This window comes from Ciconia boyciana, chromosome 1 (assembly GCF_034638445.1).
Source record: "Ciconia boyciana chromosome 1, ASM3463844v1, whole genome shotgun sequence".
Taxonomy (NCBI): Eukaryota; Metazoa; Chordata; class Aves; order Ciconiiformes; family Ciconiidae; genus Ciconia; species Ciconia boyciana.
In genome coordinates, this window is record NC_132934.1 from 74511630 (window position 1) to 74534722 (window position 23093).

At 40.4% G+C, this 23093-nt stretch overlaps 1 protein-coding gene across 22 annotated transcripts in view; it reads left to right on the forward strand.

The window, feature by feature from the left end:
* Nucleotides 1-23093, forward strand: part of SOX5 (SRY-box transcription factor 5) — a 721637-nt gene that overhangs the window by 390033 nt on the left and 308511 nt on the right. The gene's annotated exons all lie outside the window — the stretch shown is intronic.

The window sequence follows — 23093 nt, forward strand, 5'->3', positions numbered from 1 at the left end:
TCACAAAACATATGTTAGAGATCTTTGAAGAGGACTTCAATACAGTGCACAGAGATTTTATTGGCTGCTTCGTTAATGTGCTTTGGTTCAACAGTCCGTAGAATAAAATAGAAGTGTTGCCAGCAGAGACTGTTGAAAAATCATCAATTAAGTCCCAAAATGTAAACTTGGCATAATAGTCCTGGTATTATAAACTAATATATCCTGCATCCCTTTTTCTTTGCCTTTTTGTTTCTGAACTTCTTCACTGCATTCAGCTGATGCATTCTGGGCATTAACACTAAATCTCAAATTTTAAAAAGTGAAGCCTTTTGTGATCTAATGTGATCACTTGATGCAAGGAGTTGCAGCTTTGAGAGAAGGACAGACACTGGAAGATTTGTGAATAACAAAGGGTGAATCTCAGAAGACTCAGAAAGTCAGTTCAGTTTGTATCAATTCCTGAACTCTTGAGTGCCTGTCTGTACAATTCAGGCAGTTAAAGGGGTTTTGAGCTTGCTAGGATTTTGTCTCCTGCTTATTGTTTACCAACATGCACATACTTCCTGTGATAGATGATGACAGGAGAAAGGGTTCGTTTTCATGGAAGCACTATGAACTTAAAAAAAAATATTTGGTAACAGAAAAGTAGCAGTCAGTTGAGTTTTTTTGCAGTAGGTATTTCATGGTACTCTGTTAAGTCCCCTCCCACAGTGGTTCTCCTTGAGCAGGTTGACAGAGCCATCCTCTAGTTGCAAATCTTTTTTTTTTTTCTGTCTCGGAATGTTGTACCTGCTGTAATTCACGTACAATAAATAACTGAGCAGGAAAAAAAAATAGTTTTTCTGTTCATTGCTATCTGCTTGTTTGTTGCATACGCTTTTGAGAGATTTTATTCTCCTCCTGATCCTGCTAATATTTAGTTGTGTGCTTGGCTGTGTGTAGGTCAATAGTTTGCAGGTCTGGGGTACCAGTTAATGTCATTCTTGCTGAAAACACCTTTCTAGACAACAAAAGGGGAGTGCAAAAGTAACAGAAAAGAATGTAAAACATAGGCGTTTAAAGTATATACAACATTTACCAGGCACTCAATTTGAAACATCTTATATATGTACTTATTTTTAATTGAGCCATTTAAAAATGTCAAGTTGATTGGCTTCCTTTCAGAAAATTGTTTGGTGGTATTTTCTTCACTAGTGCTGCCTGTGGACCTGCATACATTGATTACTCTTTCTTCAAGCTTTCAGTCTGGAACTTTTCATCACATTGATGATCAGTAATTAAGAAAAAACAGATGAAGGGAAATAGAGGGATTGATGGTCTTCCACACTTTGAAAAGTGACATTGTAAGTCAGATTTAAACAGAAAAAGACAAGAAAATTAAGATTTCTCAAGACTTTTTCTTTCACAATTGTGCTTGTATATGTGTTACAAAATTCCTCAAACTAGACTGATTGCATACATTGTATTGACTGAAGGCTTTGATAATTTAGCCTAAGAATCAAGTACACTATGCACTATTCTCCATACTTTCTCAACTCTTTTTGCCATCTCATGTATATTCTGGCCTCTAAGGACAGTCTTTCTATAGACAGTGCTTTGTGGTATGTAAATGTTTCAGCAGCTAGATGAAGTCTTTGGCCAGCAAGTCAATAAAACTTGCTGTGAATCTGCACATTTTCTATTGCATTCAACTTTTATGCTTCCAGAGTGAAGATGATTAAGTTTTAAAAAGTTTGGAGAACTTGATTTTAAACATTGTTGACAGTTTCAGGAATCATTGGGCAGCCTGACATAATGTTATTCATGATGAGAGAGCTGTCAGCACAGATCAGGAGTGGTACCAGAGAGAAATGTAAGGCGATATTTTCGCTATAGTATGTGGGGATTTAGCTGTGCGACTTCTATTAATAATGGGAGTTTTGCAGTTAAATCCCCAAGCACCATCCCCCCCCAAAATGCTGAAAACATGCCCTGTAGTGTAGCTTGAATTAAATTTTATGTTGGCTGTTGTTTGGACATTGAAGATCATCGTGTCTGAGCAGTGGCTCTGGTTCCAGTTTCCTTCAGGTGCTGCTGAAGAGTAGGGAACTGCAATAGTGGATGGATAGAGACAAACCGCATGACCAATTTGTGATCTCTGTCTCTTTTTGTGCATTTAAACATCAACAGATCCATCTGTCTTCCAACAAATTTGCCGTCTTTGGGCAGATCTGATCTATCAGTATTTATATACATTGTGACTGGTCCATCAGGATTCTGTTCTGCACATCATAGTTGCACAGCAATGCCTATAGTCATATTTGTCAGAATTTCTGAGTGAGTTTCTGTTTGGACCTTTCTTTTCCTGGGTTATATTCTTGCTGAGTTTCCAGCATACTGGAATCCTTGCTCCAGATGATGCAAATGACATTAATAACTGACCTGGAAAAGTCAACATAAGCAAAGGGATGCGATCTTCTCTGTAATCATTTTCTCTCTCTCTCCCTCTCAAACTGACCAAGATTATGCAAGGCTTGGGACATCAGGCAAAGGAGAGGGCAGTCTGTATGAGGAATACCTCAGCTTGTGAAGGCAGCTTGTTCTGTCATTTATGGTTCTGCCCTTGCATTCAGGGAGGGAGTGGAAGGCTGCTGAGAATGACCAGCAAGCCTCAGTAATGAGGGCAATCCATAGACTAAAATGTCTGAATTTGCTTTTAAATGAGTTTATTTCTATTCCCATGTAGGGTCTATAGAAATATAGGGATTTGGGGAGCTTTCCTCTCTCACAACAGCATGGAAGAAAGAAGGAAAGCAAACCAGTTCAAAAGTATTTTGTAACTGGCATTGCATATCTGATTTAATATATTTCCATGACAGAAACAACCATGCCATAAAACTATGGCTGGTTTGGCTGCACAGCTGACCAGTGAATAAAGCCATAGGTGTTGACTAGAAACCCAGACCAACAAGTTACATCTTGCAAGGAGGTACAGGTCCTCATTCTCATTATCTTTAGAAAGTAACTTTTTTTTAGGACAGAGATTATGTCTCTGTTTGTAAAGTGTGTATTATATTTTGAGTGCTAATGTAATATAAATAGTAATAATGACAACTTCAGGATTTTTTATGGCCACTAAATCTTTGTTGTCTAAATTATTCCATAGCTATTTTTCCTTTTCCTTACATTTTCTTGCTCATTAAATTTTGATGCGACTGTATGTGGGGGGGGAAAAAGAAGAGGAAACATAATGCATTAATCCATCAAAAGCTGTGCTGAGAATGTTTGCGTTCTTCTACTGAAAGGTCTCCCACCTCAATTTTAAGCCACAGCCTCAATCCACTTTTGTTTCTGTTTACCTTTAATGTATTTTCAGTCATTGTATACTTATAAAATAATTAGCATACTTCAAAAACCACTATTTTTGTAAAGCCACAGTTTCTATGGTATAAATTCTTCCCAGCTGTGATAAAACACTCTTGAAATTAACAGTAGCTTGATGAGATCTATATGGGACTTGGTAAACAGGAGCAACCTTTGTGCCTCTGTAGCTGACGTTACCTCAGCGCTTCCCACCGCAGCCTGAGTTTTCACGTGATTGTTTCAGCTGTCCACGCATCCTCTGCGATGATATTTATTGTACAAAATTTCAGGTTTTGAGCGCATGTCTATCAGATTTAAACATAAAACATTTGACTGTTTCTTTTCTAATGATTCCCCCTTAGAAGCTGATTTTTCTCTTTATGTCATTATGAAGATTTCCTTTCTTTTAAAGTAATTTGTTAGACTCCCTGGTTACTCCTGATGTCAGTTACCTTTGGTTTTGTATGCATGTCTCTTAAATATTTCATTGAGGCTTGATCTTGCAAGGTCCAGAGTACTTACATGATTAAATATGAGTAAGTGCTTTGTAGCATCTTCAGCAAGAGTGCTGGGGCAGAAGCAAGCCCTATAGCAGACCCAGGGTGAGCTTTTGGCTGAGGACTGGCACTCAGTACTCCTGACAGTCTGGGGCCCAGGGATTTGCTCACTGTTGGGATTTTACCTCGCTTTACTCCACTATAGAGTGGATATGGGAACATTTGTGTCCATTTCCGCAATTTTCTTTGGTTAATCAACCGATGCTTGAAAAATTCTTTGAGTTCTTACAGAGAAGTACACAGTGTGCATATTTGTACTTTGTGTATGTGTGTTTATAAGCATGCAAAATATGTATTTATTCCAATTTGATGTAGTGATAGTCCCAGCTTGAAAGTAGTCTCCTGCAGATGTACTGTAAAATGACTAAAAAAACCCTTTTTAATGCCTCAGACACTGTAATGTGCAATCCATGTCCCATCCTCTAAGCTGTTACAATGCTAAAACTTGGAACGGCTGCAGAATGCCAGGTTAAAATCATCTTTGTCCATGTGTAAGGGTTTAAGGCAGTTATACATGTTTATGCTGATTATGAACAGTTCTAGTCTCTATGGCAAGTGCTTTAATTTAAAAACCTTTTATGGCAGACTGAAAGTGTTTTAAAAATGCAAATACAGAGGAATTTGATGTCCCCCAAATGCTATACTTCTCCACAGAATAAGGCTGGGTAACCACTGATTCTTGCAAAATTGAAGTGTGGCTTCCCAGTCTGAACTGTATCATGAGATCAGCCACAAGTGCATGCTATCACAAGGTCTGAAAGCAACCTAAATCTGGCATTACCAGGTGTCTTTGGGATTGTAACACATGCTCAACCCTGTACTGACATGGAGTAGAGTGCTGGGATTCCTGGGGGAACTTTGCCATCTCCTGTCTGTGAGCTTCTCCTCTCTTTGGCTCTCAAGGTATGTGATATGAGCGCTGAGGATCCTGGCCAGAGAAAGATTTTGTCGTGTCGTTCTTTGGAGCGAGGTACCAGTCGCCCCAGCAATAATGTGTGTCTCCAAGCAGAGTAACTAACTTTGAATTTCCCTTTTATTTTCAAGGAGAGCTGGGATTCTGACTCTTTAAAGACAGGAGCAGCACATGTATTTCTTTTGAGTACTTTGTTGTGGACTGTTTAGCTGATCTCAGTTTTCCTGGGAGTACAAGAAAACAGGATGATAGAGATATTCTGATTGCACGGAGGCCCTGGGCTGTTGTGTTCAGCTTGTTACATTGCTTCTCATATCACGGTTTTGCTCCTGTGTGATGAACAGACTGCCAAGGCAGCCTTAAGTGTCAGGAGACATTCTCAAATTTCATGTACCTGGTTTTAATCCTATTAGTCAGTACTAAAATTCCTGACTTTATTTTGGTTAGTGTCCAGGGGAACAAGGAGGGTGATTCTTCCATCTGCATCACGCTGGGCTACATGACAAGGTTTGCGTTCTGTAGGTTTTTCTTCCCTCCAGCAGAACTCTGCTTTTGTACATGAATTAATTCTTTGGCTTGGATGGGTTATTTGGGTCTGGGTTATGATGTGATCTTTGAAGGCAATTCTGTGCGGTTAGTCCACTTGCAATTATTGCACTCAGACTGGATGTATCTTCCTTTGTTGAAGGAGATACAATAACTCTTTTCTATTTTCCCCAGAGACCACATGACCATCTGAAAAAAAACTGATTATATTAATTCCAGATGAACATGAGGGTCTTTCTAATAATTAGAAGTTACAATGCATTAGGCAACAAGGGTTTTCTGTTGTTGATTATCCCCTGTTCAGCTTTTGATTTCTTTCTGCTGCCATCCTGATTACCAAATGTATTCAGATATTGACTGGAGTTTGTCCAGGTAGACTGGGCACGGAGGTGAGAAGGCTTATATTGTGGAGTGACTTGCTTAGCGCCTCAGTCACTGAGGACTCTCGGTGATATAGATTCTTTGTACCATATATATTAATTTCCTTCACGCCCTGCTTTTAGCCCAACTTGTATCCAGCTAATAATTCAATAGACATTAATTGTTATAATCTGGCTAAGAAAAGCACACACACAAGGCAAGTTTTTAGTATTCAGTTCATATTGGTGTACATGAAAGATAACCCCCACAGGGGCCCTGTCTACAAGCACTAGGGACTTCTCAGAGGAAAATGTACTGACAGATCTCAGGTCAATACCATAATCATCCCTCACAGAGATTGATTCTGGACATACCGTAGGTAATGGATATATTTTTGTTCTGTTGGGATTTATGTCACTTTGTGGTCCAATTGTTCTAGACATTTTGTCCATCAAAGTAGGAGCATCTACACAGAGCAGTAAAATAACAGCTTGTCTCCTTGGATCTAACAAAAAAAAAACCAAACCAAAAATGCTTTCTGATCATTCAGGCTTTTCCATATCTGTAGCACTTAAAAAAATTTATTGCAGTAGCTTTTATTGGCAAGAGTTGGCTGCTAGGGGCTTTCTTGACTAGGAATGAATGCAGTTACCTAGCGTTGTATGTCTAAATGTGCATCTGGAAAAAGGTAGCAGTTTTACCTGACTCCTTTCTGGTGTATCACCGTCCTTCCTCCGTACCACGTATGGCCTGTAGTGGCTGGCACGTGACTACAGAGCGGCTGCAGGAATCTAATAGTGTGACAAAAAAGGCAAACCCTGCCAGGTCCAGTATGAAAGGAAACTGCTCAAAGAGGGTTGGGCCTGCAGCAAAAGAAGATCTTGGGTGGCCTCAGTGTCTCTGAAAGTATTGTAGGGGATGTCTTTGGGAAGAGTCAGTCCTGCCAGGCAGCAGAATGGCAGAGCAAGCCACATGTATTTATGAGTCTGAGTAAAAGAGGAGACTGATTGAAAATTTGAGGACTATGGGTATAAACTCAGTCACTCGCAGCTCAAATTCTTGTCCTGTCCTCCCTTACTATCTACACATCCTGTGGTTTTCTTTAACCTCTTTCTTTCTGCATTTCCATTTTGCCTCCTTCCAGCATCCCCCTCTGCATGTCCATTCTTCTTCCTCTTTCACTGGTTCTTTCAGTCTTCCTTATTTTCTCTAAGGAACATCTTTTTTGTTGTTATTCTTATCTAGCCAGCAGGAAGAGCCGCTTCTAGCGCTGAAAGTTACTCTGGCTCTGGGGTCATTGAATCTGGCCCATCGAGGTATCTAAGAGAAACACTTGGTATGTTGACATACTAAGATGAAGTTGTCATGATGGCTGTTTGGAACACTGTCTGATTTGACAGTATTTACTTTCTCTGCAGTTTCGGTTGAAAAGAAAAACAGTGCATCTAGGGAGTAAAGCTGCAACTTGTAGCCTGGACCTGGTGCTCTTAAGAAAAGCATTATTTTATAAACAGATAGTGAAATGGTTAGCCATGGTAGAAGATAACATGTTATTGACCTGTGATAATTTTCCGAGGCTATTAAACTTCCAGGCATCATGAAAACAGTCTTCACTTGATAAGCCAGAACTTTTTAGGTGAGGGTAATGTATTTTTAATTGTAAATGTTTCCTGTTAATAGCCAGATATCTCCAACTAAAATATATGAATGTAGTATGTTCTATTATATTGTACATGTATATGGAGCCAATAATACTTGTGAAATAGTCCCATTCTTCCTCTGTTTCAAAGAAATAATGTTAATGCTTGTGCAAGCTAATGAATTGAGCTCTAGGGACTGAAATTCTCTGTTCATTCACAGAGCTGCTATACCACACTCAACAGCAAAGTTCAGCCACACTGTATTACAGAAATGCCCTGTTTTTATGATGGATTTCTACTATAGTCAAATAGGTAGTTCTCCATATAATTCATTCCTTGGACCATTTAGTTCCTTGGGCAAAATCAGGATTATCCGTCCTAATCCTGAATATAATTTGCTGAATGTTGCAAACAAGCAACAGTCCTATTGAAATCACTACTCAGAATTAGTAACCAAAGAGTGATATATTGCTTTGGTACATTTTCCTGGTCTAGGAGTACTTAGCTGGGCTTTCTCCCAGTCCTGTCATTTGTGCTAGGTAGTGGCAAGAAAAGAGCAAAAGCTGCAGCTGAAGCCTGGGTCACATCTTAATTTCCAGTACATGTCATGTTTCTTTTCTCTGTCCTGAAAAAATATTTGAATCATTTGAACAGGAGGAATATCTGATTAATGTAATATCAATAGGTAATACTAATCCTTAAATGGTGCCAACTGCAAATTCCTGCTTCTTTGGATGTGTTACTTAGGCATAATTTCATTTCAGCTGGAAAAAAAAGGAAAGGGTCAAATTGTGCCCTTACAGGCAAATCCAAAGGCAACATTTACATCTAAATATACAATTAGGTCATAACAAATCACTTCATCAGGCAGTGAGCTGCCTGATCTTTTCTGCCTGGCCATCAAAGGGCAGATTCTGATACACTTTTGGTAAGTAGCCAAATTGGTTCCACCTACATGAACAGATTCACAAGAACTATAATTTGAAGAAACTTCTTAACTCACATTTCATACATGCATGAAAGCCTGTACCTCCCTTATAACATGAGTTCTCAGATCTGAGTATTGAAACAGTGCTCAAGTCCTGGCAGCCCACAGAGTTTCATGTGGATATAAAAAGTAGCAGGGACTGTAGCCCTGAGCAGTAACACCTTACATCATAAAAAAAGATGTAAAAAATGTATCCCCCAAATTCCCACAGTTTGCTTGAACAGGTCTATGAGCAATCCTGAGTCCAGCTGCACTTCCAGAGGTTTTCCAGAGCTCTCTTGATTCTTCTGTCAGTTGCTAACTCTCCAGCTGTTGACAGTGACTTTCTCCTCTAGTACCTATTCAAACCAGAGCCTAATAATACATTTAAAAAACTTTATAATTGCTTTTTCGCACTACTCTCACATCGAAATCCACAGAGGGCGATCAGAAAACCGGCGCCTCCTTGTCCTCATAAACCTCCAGGAGTGCCTGCTACTAGTCTGCTATGTGTTGTTCTAAACTTTACTATGTTTTATAATCTGCTCAGCTGTATGGTCTCCTGTGATTTGCAAACATGAAATATTTACGTTTAAAATCTAATGCATATCATAGGAATCGGAAAGGAAAGGCATTTTCAAACTTCTCAGAACTAATTAGGTGAAGTGGTCAGGAAACTTCAGAGAGTGTAATAACCATGGAGACTTTCTTCCCGCCTTTTCATTGAGACCAAGTGGATCGGCCAGATTAGTAGAGTGCTGTGCCTGTCAAGTAGGTACAAAATATTAGCTATGTAAAAAGTTACCTGCTGTGTAGGTGGACTTACCCTGTGCTATTAGGATGTACATGAATTTAGCTTGAAAGCTGGATGGCTTGCCTGTACTCTTTGAGGCCATAGGGACTGCTTTTCAGGAGTAACACTGTCATTTTTTTTAATTGAAAGGCTCAACTTCTGGAGCATAATATTTATTCAAATAAGCAAATACTGCTTCAAAGCGAGTGCTCTAAAGAGTAGCAAAAATATACGCCGTCCTCAATTTCCTACCTTTTCTTTCCCAGTGCAATCCATTATGTAACATTGCACACTTCAGCTGGGTGAGCACACTGGCTAGTATTTCCATGTTTTAATAGTATTAACCATCTGTCTGAGATCAGCTTCATATAATGCTTTTGGAATGTGATGCTCTTAATTTGCTACGTTTTATATCTAAACTATTGTGCATTGGCCACTGACCTGCCATCAATCAACTCAAATGCCTCAGTGCCCTTTCCATCCATTTGTGTTTTCTCTGTGTGTGCTGAGAATTAGATTTAAAGCAATGTGCCAGTGATTAAACAATTACTCTGTCCTCTCTCTTACATATCAATAATTTGAAAGAGAAAAAAGCCAGCTATTCTTTTGTGTGTTTGGCTGTGGCCTCTAGCTTTGAATCTAGTATATGATGACAAAGTGGTGTCTGCTTAAAAAAAAAAAATAATTGTAACACATGTGGCCTTTTCAATTCCATTTGGGGACCTCTAACCATCATAAAACAAAGAGAGCAATTTAATGCAGGCTTTGATAATGTCATTTTCAGTCACCTTTTAATTAATAAACATGAAAAGCCTGAAATTGGATAGATCTTCTGAACTAACAATGGCAGCAATGTGAACTCATTTCCAAAGACAATTTTAAGGGTATTTGAAGGTGAGCATTACTATTTAGTAAAAGGGCTGGGACGACAAGCTACCAATTAACAGCCACTAAGATGTATTTGGGCTGAGACTGCAGGACACTGATACGATACTGCTCTTCACGTGAGCAACTATTTTATGCTGCGTAAGAACTAAACGGTAGGAGAAGTTTATTACTGTGAACTGAAGGAAAGCACCGGGTAGCTGACTTCCCTACCAAGTTGGAAGAAAGATTGGCTGTGAGCCTGAGACATGTCTAATGCATGTCTTCTCTTTGTCTTCACAGACCTTACTGAAGGGTAACGCTTCTCCATATGCTCACTCTGGAGGCAAAGGCATAATCCCTGCTACTGTAGCCCGTTATCAGTATATACACTAGCCTTTTGGATGCTGTTAAAATAATCATTCTAAGTGGATAAAAGTCCACGGAGACTGCATGTTGTTTATTAGACCCCAGGGCTTCTGTTTTGTTTCCTGGTATTTCTGGACACCATAGCAGCACTGCTGCTTGAGGAGGCCTGTTCCCAGACTTCCCCTTTCCAGGAACTCATAAAACAGGGGAGGGAAGACACGAGGAGAGGCAGAATGGCTGTGATACTGGAAATGGCTCTGCTTCCCGACTTCACATTGCTTTTCCATTTCTCTCGCACACACACGTGTGATTACATGTGCAATGTGTAACCTGCAGCCAGAGCTCAAGTCCTGGTATTTTGACAAATATAAGTTTAGTCCAGATTCCTGCTTTGAGCTAAAATACACAAATGAGCAACAGTGCGATTAGGAAAAGTAAGAGTACTGTTTCAGTTTACATACTCCTGAAAAAAAGATGTTCAGTAGTGTTAATTGGAACATCAAGTGCTGATTATGATTATCAGGGGAACTTGTCTCTCCACAATGGCAGTATTGTAACAAGAAGACTTGTTCTTTTCCTGAAGGATCAATCTATTACTGGTAATCAGTGTTTTGCCATGTAGCAAAACGATGGCATTTTAAGTTGTGTGTATCTTGCAAAAATGGGCAAAACAGTATTTTTAGGTTATTTTAAAATGCTTCAAAATTCTATATGTTCATAAAATTGAATTCCTCAAATTACACAATGGGAAATCCATCATAGTCCATCTAATTGGACAGATAGTAACCTAAAGGGTGATCTCGCTATCACAGTGCTCCTTTTGATCTGAAATGGGAAGAACTGGTGCCCTTTGTTATCATGACCTGAAGGGGAACAATTCCATGCACTGATGTAAGCTATTAGGGAAGCAGATGAAGGAGTCGTGAGCACACATCCAGGAAAATACCTGTTGTCAGTCTTCCACCTTTCCGAGCCCAATATGTTGAATTTGAATCCATCTGTTGACCACAGCTGTGAGGTTTGCACATGGGGAAGGTGTCTGCCTGTCAAGGGTCAAGCTGTTCACCATAAGTGTATAGCTGATGTTGCTACGCCATCAGTGATTCACCATCCCTAGGTAAAATGTAGAATATGTGAGGCGTTGTTTGTAAAGTAAGCAGGAATATTCTCTGGTGACTGTATTTGCCAGTTGGTTTCAAAGTATAATACCTTTAGAATTCATTGTATTAGACTAAATCCCCAATCCTTAAAGAGATTTAAATTCCTAAATTCCATTTATTTTGGTGGAAGTTAACACCTGACACAGTATGAGCATAGGTTTCTAAGTGACTACAGTGTTGATATTTATAGTACAGGTTTCATTTGAAATGTTGTACTCTGCCTGGGAAGAATGAAAAATAAATACCACTGAGGAAACTCAAAGGATGTGCTCCTGTAAGAGCATCATCAGTTCCCACTAAAATAAGGATGTTCCGTATCCCACAGCCTTGAGTTGAAAATGCTTCACAGGTATTCAGGAGTGGGATTTGGCTCAGCCACTAGTGAAATAAAGAAGTGAAGACATCATTGAACTGAATGGAAAGGCCATTGAACTGAAGAAAGGCACAATGAACTGAAGGGAGAGGCCATATCAGTTTGAAGTAGCAGAGACAATTTAAAACCTACAGCTATCTAGATTTTTCCCAGCAGTGTCCCTCCTGATACTACCTGCACTCACACTGGTGAATTTGCAAGAACACATCCCAGAGTAATCCATTTGCAAGCATCTTTTCTGAACTAAAAAAAAAGAGCAGTTAATACATATGCAGAAAGGAAAATATTCTTATCTCATTAACAGACTTTCTTTAAGCTTGCTAAGATTAGAATACTTAGTTATTTCAAATTGGTAAAACATGCATTCATTATAAACATGATTATAATGATAACTTTGTAGATAATAATCAATTATTTAAATATGAATTATTTCCCTACATTAGAGTCATGTTTTCAGCTATAATCACCTCGGGTGCTCAATTCCTCCCTCCTTTACAGCACCTCTGGCTGTGTGTGGAGCATTAACCATTTGCTTCCAGACACAGACTGGGAGAGTGCCAAGTCCAGAAACAAAATTTACTGTGTTGTCCTGGCTAACAACTTAAACATGTGTCTCCTTTAGACTTTCTTAGGTGGGAAAAGGGGAAAAAAATAATCCATGCCAATGGCCATTTTAACCCTCAATTTTTTTTCCCTTTCATTTTTATAAAAAGCTTGCAAAAATGCACTGGGAGCAATGCTCATGGGCTTAGTAAATCAAAATCTGATGCCCTGGCTGTTTGGAAGTACATGCAATCATCCATTTTTAATAAGAATTCTGAGAAGATTAGCACCCTGCAACAAGAGCTTCATTTACACTGTTGCAAGGCTTAGCGGCACAATAAACTCTCCTAGCTTGCATACGCTCCGTAACTCTACATGACAATTTAACCAAGTTCTTTGCTTCTCCTCATGGTGTGGAGAAAATCCACCTTGAAATATTAGATCTCTTGAGCATGTGCAACATGCTAAACATTTGTAAGATAGACTATTCACAACGTTTATGTGCAGCGAGTGGAATTTAATCTCTTTTATTCCTTGCTCCAAGTCTTGTCAGTTGTTTTCCCCATTCTTTAGTATTCTCTTTAATATGGTTTGCACATATTTAATATATTCCCTCTGAGGTTCTCAACACACTTTCAAGAGCTAGTTTTGCCTTGCTATGACTCTGCGGCGTATCTAGAATGTAATAGCACTATAATATACCTTTTTTTATAGATACATAAACTGAAACATTGAGAAGTTAAATGATTTGCTGGTGGTTATGTTTGGAGTCAATGACAGAAAGGAAGGAATTCATAAAACTGGACTATCAACATCCTGTTTTAACCTCCAGACACAGTGGTGCAATCCGTCTCACCTAACTTCAGATGTCTTCAAAGCAGATACTATGCTGAAGTTAGTTATCTGCTATTCCTTTCTGGTCAAAGCAGAGATACAGGCAGTTCTGAGATGCAGCTCACCAAATCCTTTAGTAGTTATTTAGAATGGGTCAAATGAATTCTGTCCTGTGAGACCCTAGTTCTCTCCACTAACTGCGAATGGAGCCTAGCTGAGATATTAATGGCTATGCTGAAGATGTCTAATGTTAGGTGAGACAAATCCCATCCAAGCTTTCTTTCCCATAAATTTTAATTCTGAGTGCTAAGTGGCTCTTTATCAAGGTTTCAAGAAGAATACTTTGGCAATAAGATTAATTAAATACTTAAAGGGAAAACTTGGCTGCTACCAGATTTAACCCAGGAAGAAAGGGTTTATTGTTGTCACGGAGCACTGAGCTGTGTATGGGAAGAGGAGGAAGCTTTGAGCAAATTTTTTAGCGTGAGGGGTCAGTGCCTGAGATATTTAGGCACTGGGAGGTTCATCAAAGTGTCAGCTGCGATTTTAAAAGGTGCTTAAGCCCTACTTCTGTAAGCAGTTTTGAGTACTACAGAGTGATCTTCTAGTTACATTTTAAGGCATTTTGAGAATCTGGCCCTAGGTACTTAAGGAAAAAAAAATCTATGGATACCATAAGGGAGGTTGACCAAGAGAAATTCGTATTTCAGAGGGGGAGTAAAATATACTAGAGAAACTGTACTGCATTTGGGCATGGTGATTTATATGCTTGTAGGGATTAATAACTTCTTTACTTCATAACTGCTTCATAGCACAGCTATGTCTTTCAGTCTGTACTGTCAGCTTTCAAAGTAGCAGTGACAGCCCTGGATGGAAGTCCATTACTGCAGAAGGTGAAATAGTACAGTTCGGCTATTCCTAAGCAGTAAACCACAAAACAATGGTAGTCTACAAAGCTTGACAATGAGGTGTATGAAGTTGTTGAAACTGTAGCTGGACTGATAGTTTGTCTTAATATCTAAAAAAGGTTGATGGGTCTCTGTGAGACCACTGCATAATCATCTTGAGCAAATGTATTTCATTGCTTTCATACCGCCCAGTCTAACTGCTGCCTCTTGTTTCATAACATGCAAAATGCCTGGGGCAGGAACTATGATTTTCTCTGTGTTTATGTAGCAACTACCATCCACTGGTGGCTGAGGTTCCTAGGCACTAGCATTATAATAGTTCTGTCCTGATAATTGCATAGGCATAGAGGCAGATGCTCAAAATTTCATATATTCCTAGATGGCTCACTGAATTAGAGGAACACAGAGGCAAAGAAAAGAGGGAAAAAAGCAAAGAAGTGAAGAGTCTTTTTGTATAATGTGTCATTTTTTGAACAATGTCAGTCCCTAAAAATATGCAGTCATGTTTAGAAGGTTTTGGACTTGTGCAGAGTATGGAAAGATCCTATGCTGATGTCTGAAAATGTTTCTAATGGAATTTGGCTTGCTTCAACAGAATACAATGATAGGTGTGTTTTATGTTGGGCTGGGAAAAGAAGGTAAGAATTTCATTATGAATATCTTTGTAAATAGACCATTAATCATCATGATGGATATAAAGTCGAAAACATGGCATAGCTGGCAAGCGCATTCCTTAAGTGAATCTAACCTGAACTTAATAAAGAAATGCCAAACTAACTGCAAAACACTATTCTGCCAAGATTCAGACTCTAGTCAATCATCCTGCCAGGTGACAGTGTGTTTAATGCTAGGACAATATATCACTAACAATCTCAGCTGCTACCAACTCAGCAGAATTAGACTCCTTACTGAACAAAAGCCAGTGAAGTACTGCCAGTGGCACAGAAGTTAGAGCCACTGCTGTTTGTAGAGGAAGATTGTGAACTACAGCCTGAACGGAAAAGCAAGTAGGAAGATGGGAAGTAGCCAGCACTGCTCTTAAATGCCCCGAAGAGGACACAGTGGCAGCTCTATCAATTGCATCACTACTCAGTTTGGCTGGAAAGCTTAGAATTGAAGAGAGCATAGTTCCACGCTCGTATCCCTTCACTGTGGCTGAGGGCAGTGCCGCTGGTTACGCGCACAATTTGTATGCCTTCAAAACATGACAGCTACTCACTCAAAAGCTGCAAGAGGTGGGAAGAGTCTTGTCCCCTTTTACAGTTTTTGAAAGAAAAAGTAGAGGTGGTAGTCTTTGTGTCTCAGTTAAGCTCAGATAACTGTCTCGCCAAAAAACTTAGAAAATTACTGTTTGTTTTCTCAAGTATTTTTCATTTTAAAACGTGCAGAGTTGCTTGCAGTTATCTATTCTACCCTAACCAGTGTGTTGCGTTTATGTGTATTTACTCTCAGACTAACTGAAAATGTTTGTCGAATCCTGAAAGAGGTATGTGAATTTGAAACAAGTGCAAGGGCACATGTAATTATTTTAAGTGAATTTTTCTCTAAAGTGAGTGTTTGGGCACTGGAATTGCCCACGTGCTCCTGGACAGAAACTCAGTGTTACAAATAAATTTGCATGACTGAGGAAGTTTGTATCATTTCCCATGACTTTGCAAGCTTCAGGGAGTGTTAAATGCTATTTTCTTTTGGTCCTTTGCCTCCATGCTAGAATCGGTGCCCAAGTTGGGATATGGCTTTGAATTCTGGACAGATTTTTAGGGTAGAAGCTAGGAGTTGACCACTCATGGCATCAATACCATAGGGCAGATTTACAATGGCACATAGGAAGGCCAGTGCAGGAGGTATCTCTGAGAGGCACTGGCTCCTACTGAGATCCTAATTCCCTGGGAGCCCAGAGCCCCTGCCTCACACAGAGGCAAGATACTGCCAATCAGCTGATTGGCAGCATGTTGCCTCTTTTGAGAGGCAGCGTCTGTTGGCTCCTGCAAAGTTCCTGCCAGCATTCTTAAACTCTAATTTGGGAAAGAAAATTACAATCTGGCACATCACCGTTGGAAGGTTGCCGACCCCTGCTCCACACTGTACGAGCGGCAGCTTCAGAGAACAGTGGTATGAAACTTCCTTTGTTTCATGCATCAGGAGCAGGCGTCTGAATGTGGCTCCTCCGCAAGGCTGTACAGCCCCACGGAAGGCAGCGAAGGCAATGGAGTTATCCACGTGTTGACAGTGAACAAATTGTCTATTCCTATTGTTGCTGGATGAGCCACTAGGTAACCAGATTGATTTTATGATCCCTTACTGAGTGTTCAGGACTGGTGCTTGAAAAAGACATCTTTTATCTGTCAGCCAGTAAATCTCACATTGAGTTGCAAACATACTGGAGAGCTAGAATTCAGCAAGACCGTTTTTATGAATAGAAACATTTTCAGAATAGACACTCTCCTGAACACACAGTTGTTTTACAGGAATTAAAGAAGTCCTTATGGTGGATGGATAAGCCAACTCAGGATAAAATAAGAACCAGACTATACTTTGAACTGCTGTTTGAACAGAACCTTTTTGAAGAACTTAAAAAGTTCTGAGTTTTTTTGGTTTTTTTGCCTTCTTCCCTGCTTTTCTCTTTTCAGGCTTAATTGGAAGCAAATAGTATACAATACGAGATAAGAGGCTTTTTTGCAGCATTATTGACATGAAATATATCAGATTTGCAACAAAGGTTTTTCTGGTTTATCAACATTACTCAAGATCTTGGATATTTGACATGCATGTAAAGCAAAATCCTCCATTGACCAAAATCCAAATACCACACCAAACAGCATATCAGCTACAATGGTCAGCACTGTTAGCCTCATCTCTTCAGAACAGCCATAAATCCAAAAGAATGCAAACTAAGTATGAGAAAACATTGAGTTTTCCTCAAATGAATGTTCATGACACTTCCAGGTCATCCAGTAAGTAGTATTCCATCCCTTGCACCATCTCTGCCTTTTTAGTAACAGATGATTGATGAGAGGACTCCAGAGGAAGCTGCAGAATATAGCCCCACTGAGATCCACCTCTATTCTGAACTTTTGTCTTGGTTTCCACAAATCCTTGCCATCTATTAGAGAACTTAATAACATACTAGCAGTGATTCAGAGAAAATAGAGTCTCTCAATGAGAGAAATCGTGGCTGTTGAGACAACTGTTTCACCAAAGGAAAATTCCAGATACATTGTCAGTTCTTCTAGCAGTTCTGTGCACTTATGCAGTACTCTATATTTTGAAAGTGCTGCAAAAAACCCCATTACCTAGCTGATTCTCTTGGAAGCCCCACAAAATAGATACTAATTTTTTTTAGAGTTGGGATACTTAGTGCTCGAGTTGACAAGACCTTAAAGATCTGAAAGAAGCTGGACCAGCACTGGCATTAGAAATTGGGGAATTCCTACCCTACGGTCACCTGTTCAAACTATTAGGCAGCTCATCTTTACCTCAAATACATTTTCTGTATCTAGAGATTACATAAGATGTATTTTTTGGTGATGCATGTTGAAAACAAAAAAGGGTTAATTTTATCGTCAAAATTGCTCAGAAATTACTAAGTAAGTGTCTTTAAAGTGTTCATTTGAGAGAATGTCCTGATGATATAATAGTACTTAGCTCATACCATAGTGCTGCTATCTTATGTTGTCTTGGCTGAGTGTGTTGTTTAACTGTACTGAAAGAACCATGTGACAAGTTCTGCATATATCCTAGTGCGGTTTGACAGTAATTCTTAACAAAAATTAACTGTTGCCACTCCTTGAACATTTGAATGGCTTTGAACAGATATTAAAGTTGTAGCAAACCTATGTTTAGGAAACAAAGATACTAATTCCAAGAGATTGCTAAATACCAGGTTCAAACTCTTGAGTTTGCATGTATTTCCAGCCTGTTTCCTGTCTGGGAGTTTTATTCTAACCACATCCATTTTCTTTACATAGGGAATATCTTGTTCTCTTTAATTGGAGCTGCACTTAGGCTCAGATCTGCAAGTGTTTAAAGTGAACAGTGACAGAGCCTAAGTGCCTAAATGAAATCTTGTGTTCCCAAGAACCTCTTCTTAGCTTATGTCTACCCTGATTGTGCTGAAACTTCCCAATTGCATGAGATCCTTAACTTAAAATAAAGTGGACTCAGAAGTGCTGCTGTCTCGGTAGAAATGAACAGTGAGCGTAGCACCTGTTGTCCTCAGAGATCTCTCCGGATCCACAAATTAAATACTGCTCTGTGGGGATTACTCTTTCCTCTTGCCGAAGGGGGGTCAGATGTGTGTTTCCCACGTTTGAGGAGAGTGGCCCAACCACCAGAACTGGAGAATCTGGGATTAGCTGAGATCTGCAATGTTCTTAATAAAATTGTTCAAACTGGCCAGAAAGAATAAAAGACTAATTTGGCTGCAGAAAGATATTTATCTCCTAGCTTAATGAATTAGGCAATGAAACAATTTTAATACTTTATCCATGGCCATGTAATGTAAAATGAAGGAAGAGGCCCTAGAAGAGATTCTGGAAGCTGGAGGACCATCTTCTCGGTTGCGTACCTTACCTGCCGTGCTAGCGGGTCGTCATCGTGCTACTTAACTTTCCCATGAAAGCGAGTTTTCTGCATCTTGTAGCAGCTTCTAGAGAGACTTACTGCATTCGGCTGGTCAGTAGTTGCAGCTTTAATGCCTGGTGGTTGGAGCGAGTCTTTAGGAACAGCAGGGCGTGTGTTTGTAGCCTTCAGGCAGAGGAGGGCTGGGCCCAGCTTCTCCATTTCCCGGGTGAAATCAGTCATCCTGAATCATTGAAGTGTTAGGTGTGTGGGGCATGGAGAGCCATAGGCACTGCCCTCCCTTCTTCCTCCTCTGGCGGTGTTCAGAGGAACCAGGTGGCCGCTTCTCTCCTCCTGAAAGCAATGGCCTGGGAAGACCCAAAGGTAGAAGATACAGTTGAATTGCGAGTCCCAAGGGGAAGGAGCGGTTCCTCGGTAGCAGTGAATTTGAACACCAGTGGGGGATATTATTTAAATACTGTCCCCATATAAGTAATAAGTCAATAAGTAACTTCCTTATTGACTGCCACAGATCAGTCTCCTTCTAGTGTTTAAGGCACCTAATTCTATACCCTATATAGACAGCTTGTGGGTGTAACTGGAAGGAGCGTGTTCGTGTATGAATGGTGTGTTCCCACGCTCATCTCCATAGGGAAGATGCTTGTGATGTTGATTTTTATTTGGTTTAGGTATCGGAGGTTATCGGGTAGGTTTTGTTACTGGCATCGGTTGTTGGTTGTGCCACGGGTGGGTTACGTTCTAGGGCCTATCGTCAGGGTACCAACAGGGGCCGGTGGCTCCCTGGGGGCTGGGAGCTATGGGGGCTCCCCGCAGGCTGGCGGGGCAGGGCCTGGCAGCCAGGGCCCATCCTGCCACCCCAACCAGAAGCAGGGCAGCTGGGGGGCACCGGGGCAGCTCCAGCCCCAGGCATGGGGCACCTCCGAGGCCAGGCCCAGGTGTGGGCCTGTGGGTGGGCCTGGCTTGGCAAGGCAGGGCTGTGGGGAGCTGGAGACGGGCCCTGCTGCGGCGTTGCTGGGGCAGGGGCTGACGGCCCTGGGGGGCTGAAGTGGGGCCCCGGGCCGTGGGCAGGGTGGGGGGAGTCCTGGGGCGTGGGCAAGGGCAGTCAGGGCTGGTGGTGCCCCCCGGGCCCTGGCACCTATGGGTAGTCAGTAAGTTAGACCTGCTGTGTAGCAGCTCCACCAGATGAAAATGGTTCATTTCTTCCTGCTTTACATTTTCTGAATAGTCTAACGATAGGTTTGCTTTCACATCCTTTGAGATTAGTCTTTATTTCAGACAATGCTTTCAACACTAAAAGGGTCATAAAAATAGACAGTTCCTGAGAGCTTAGAAAGAAAAACTGCTCGTCTCCCATCCTTCTCCCTCCCCCAAATTATTTGATAATGGAATGGGAAGCTTTCCCATAATCTTTTGCTTGATTTTTGCTAATATGAACCTGTCAAAGATCGTGGCATTTCCTTACTGTGTGATGTGGAGCCAGCTGGAACCAAATAATCCACCCACGTTTTCCATCATCTTTGTATTCTGATAGGAGCTTCTGCTTAGCAGAAATGAGAAAATACCTGTTATTCCTTCCTTGCTGTCATGGTGGCTACACTGAGGCAGTTTCCTACTTGGCTAAAGTCTGGCTAGATCTGAATAAATGTGACCAGACCAAAAATAACGGGTTTTCTGCCTGGAACCCACACACTACTCTTATGGCAGTTCAACAGGAAAGTAATGACACTTTCCTTTCCACTCCCTGCCCCAAAGAAATACTTTCAAGGATGAATTAGGAACATTCCTCCTTTGGCTTGAAGATGCAGAGATTTAGGTCTGTAAAAATGCCTTCCTTCATCCTCAACCTTACTCCTACAGAAAGGAGAAATACCACTTTTATGTGAGCACGTGGACCTGCTTACCAGAGAACATGAGTAACTTCTGTTATAATTTGAATTGTACTCTTCCTAACGAAAGCATCTACAAGGGTGGGCAGCCAGTGCAAAATACAGCCCCTCAGCCCTTTGGTTTTGAGGCCTGATGGCTCTGCAGCTGGAGGAAAGAATCTCTCCCACTTCGCTTTCCTGTTTCCAGACTGTCTTTTGGTCTGTATTGCATCTGTTTTAAGCATTAATGTTGCATGTAACGTCTCTCAAAGTCTAATCCATTGCTATGGACCCACCTAGTGACGGCTTTATAGATTCTTTATATTCATAAAGGCACTTCGTGCTTATCTCTTCATGATTTTTGTTAGGTTTGTATTTTTTTGAAGTTTGAAATGGATCACAGTACCCAAACTGAATGCTTTGCGTGAATACTTCCTTCATTCAGCTCTGTGTGTTTAAACACTGAGAAAACAATGACAGTTATGTGGTTGCCTGTGGATAAAGGCATAAGTACAAGGAGTGTGGTCACAGTGTTAGGGAGATGACCTCAAATATTATAGATGTATTTTAGATTACCAAAAGTAAGAATTGTCCATAGTCTAAATGTGAGGAAACTTTTACTCACTGGTATGGGAATGGAAATGGTCAGTGTCAGCTTGCAGTTTAGAATGATGCCACGAGACCTGCACATGCTGCTTACAGGATCCTCTTCTGTACCGTAACTGACTCGGTGAACGTGGTAAGTCTGAAAGCTTCTCTAGGCATGCAAACTGTAAAGAATTGGGCAACGTGCTATGGCTTTCAGTGATAATCTACTGCCTCGTTGCTTTGTGCAGTGATCGATGAGATTTTTGGACAGCCAGAAGCAGCTCAGCAACATCTGACTCTTCAGCAACAGATGCTGAATATCTGAAAATCCTAGACAGGTACTCCTGGTTTATGCAGAGAGTGACTATGTGCAGTCAGGCTAAGGCAACAAAGCTGCATGATGGGATTCACTGTCCACATGATGTGGGATCCAGTTAAGCACATGTAATGGGGCTGTTGCCTTTGTACTGCCCGTGTAGGTGGGGGTGAGCCTCCTTTCTGTTATTCCTGGTGTTCGTTAACCTGCAAATCAGAATAGTCCAACAGATTGTTTCTAAGAGGTTTGCTCGCTGTAGTCCTCCCCATGTAGTATACCCACTGTGTTATAATAATAACTGAATATTCACATATGAACAACTACTGTGGTACAAAAATTTTGTGTGTAACAACCTTCAAAAATACAGTACTAAGAATTTTTCATTGAATATCCTGTATTTTAGGGATAGGTCACGTTACAGGTCCTGTATAGATATCAGAGAGAGTGGCAGGGAGACTGTGTATATTTACCAACAATGAAAGCAGTGTTTGCAGCTAAAATTCTAATGCAAGGAAATATTTTGTAAGGTTTATAAGAAATATGTATTTTTTTAAAGAAAAAAATAACCTGTCAGGTTTTGGTTAATGTTGAAACTTTTCCATCCTGGTTGCACATGCTTTCTCTCCCGCCTATGAAAATAGCACAAGCTTTGCAGTGTAGTCACACAAAACTCTGCAATCAGATTTGTAAATGCAGGTCATTGGATCATTACTAAAAAATACTGTATTTCTCCTTATATGGGCTAGTCCAACCATGTGCAGAGACTATCAAAACTCTTACATGGTGGCTTAATCTCACAAAATCCCTGTCCCAATTGCCTGATGCAGGAAGCTCTAGTTCCCTCGGCTTTAGAGAGCTGATGCCATTTCATACCTCCTTGACAAAGACAGGATCTGATTTTATAGGCTCCCTCTGTAAATCAATGTATGGTGAAAGATTATCAACCCCTGAGGGCTTACCAAGTCTAGGGGATGGACTTGGTTCCAAGTTGTTTGAAGATTTGGTTTGCACCGCCCAGTATACAGTCTTAGGAAAGGAAGTGTGCTATTGGAATAGGTGTGGCTTAAAACTGGAGGATGTCATGATTATTGCTAGCTAGAAATGCAAGAGAACCCCATCCAAAACAAGCATAGTGTCTTGAGGATGGGTTGGTCTGCTGAAATTACAAGGAGTAAATTCAGATATTTTCTAAAAGGCTATCCACATCAAGTTCGTAATAATTTTTCCCTCAGTACTGTAACACAGAATAATAGTTAAGGACTTTTTCCTTAGTATGGTGACACAGAGTAATAGGTAAGGACGATAACAGGTTTGCTGAGAAATCGAATTATTTCCTTGTCATATTCTATCACAGAAGACTTAAGAGGGAAATCTGACTTGTAGCCATTCTTTTGCAATATTAAGGATTAGCTACTGTCAAAGAAAAAAGTGGAGGAAAAGTAGGTGCTATACTCATCAAATGAAGAGCAACAGATTACCAGGTAAAGTTAGACATATCAAAATGTGCTACTGGAAATTGATGGTGAGCTCAAATAGGGCTGCTAACTTAATATGTAGTCTTTCCTTTAATATTGGCTTCTAACCTATAAGGT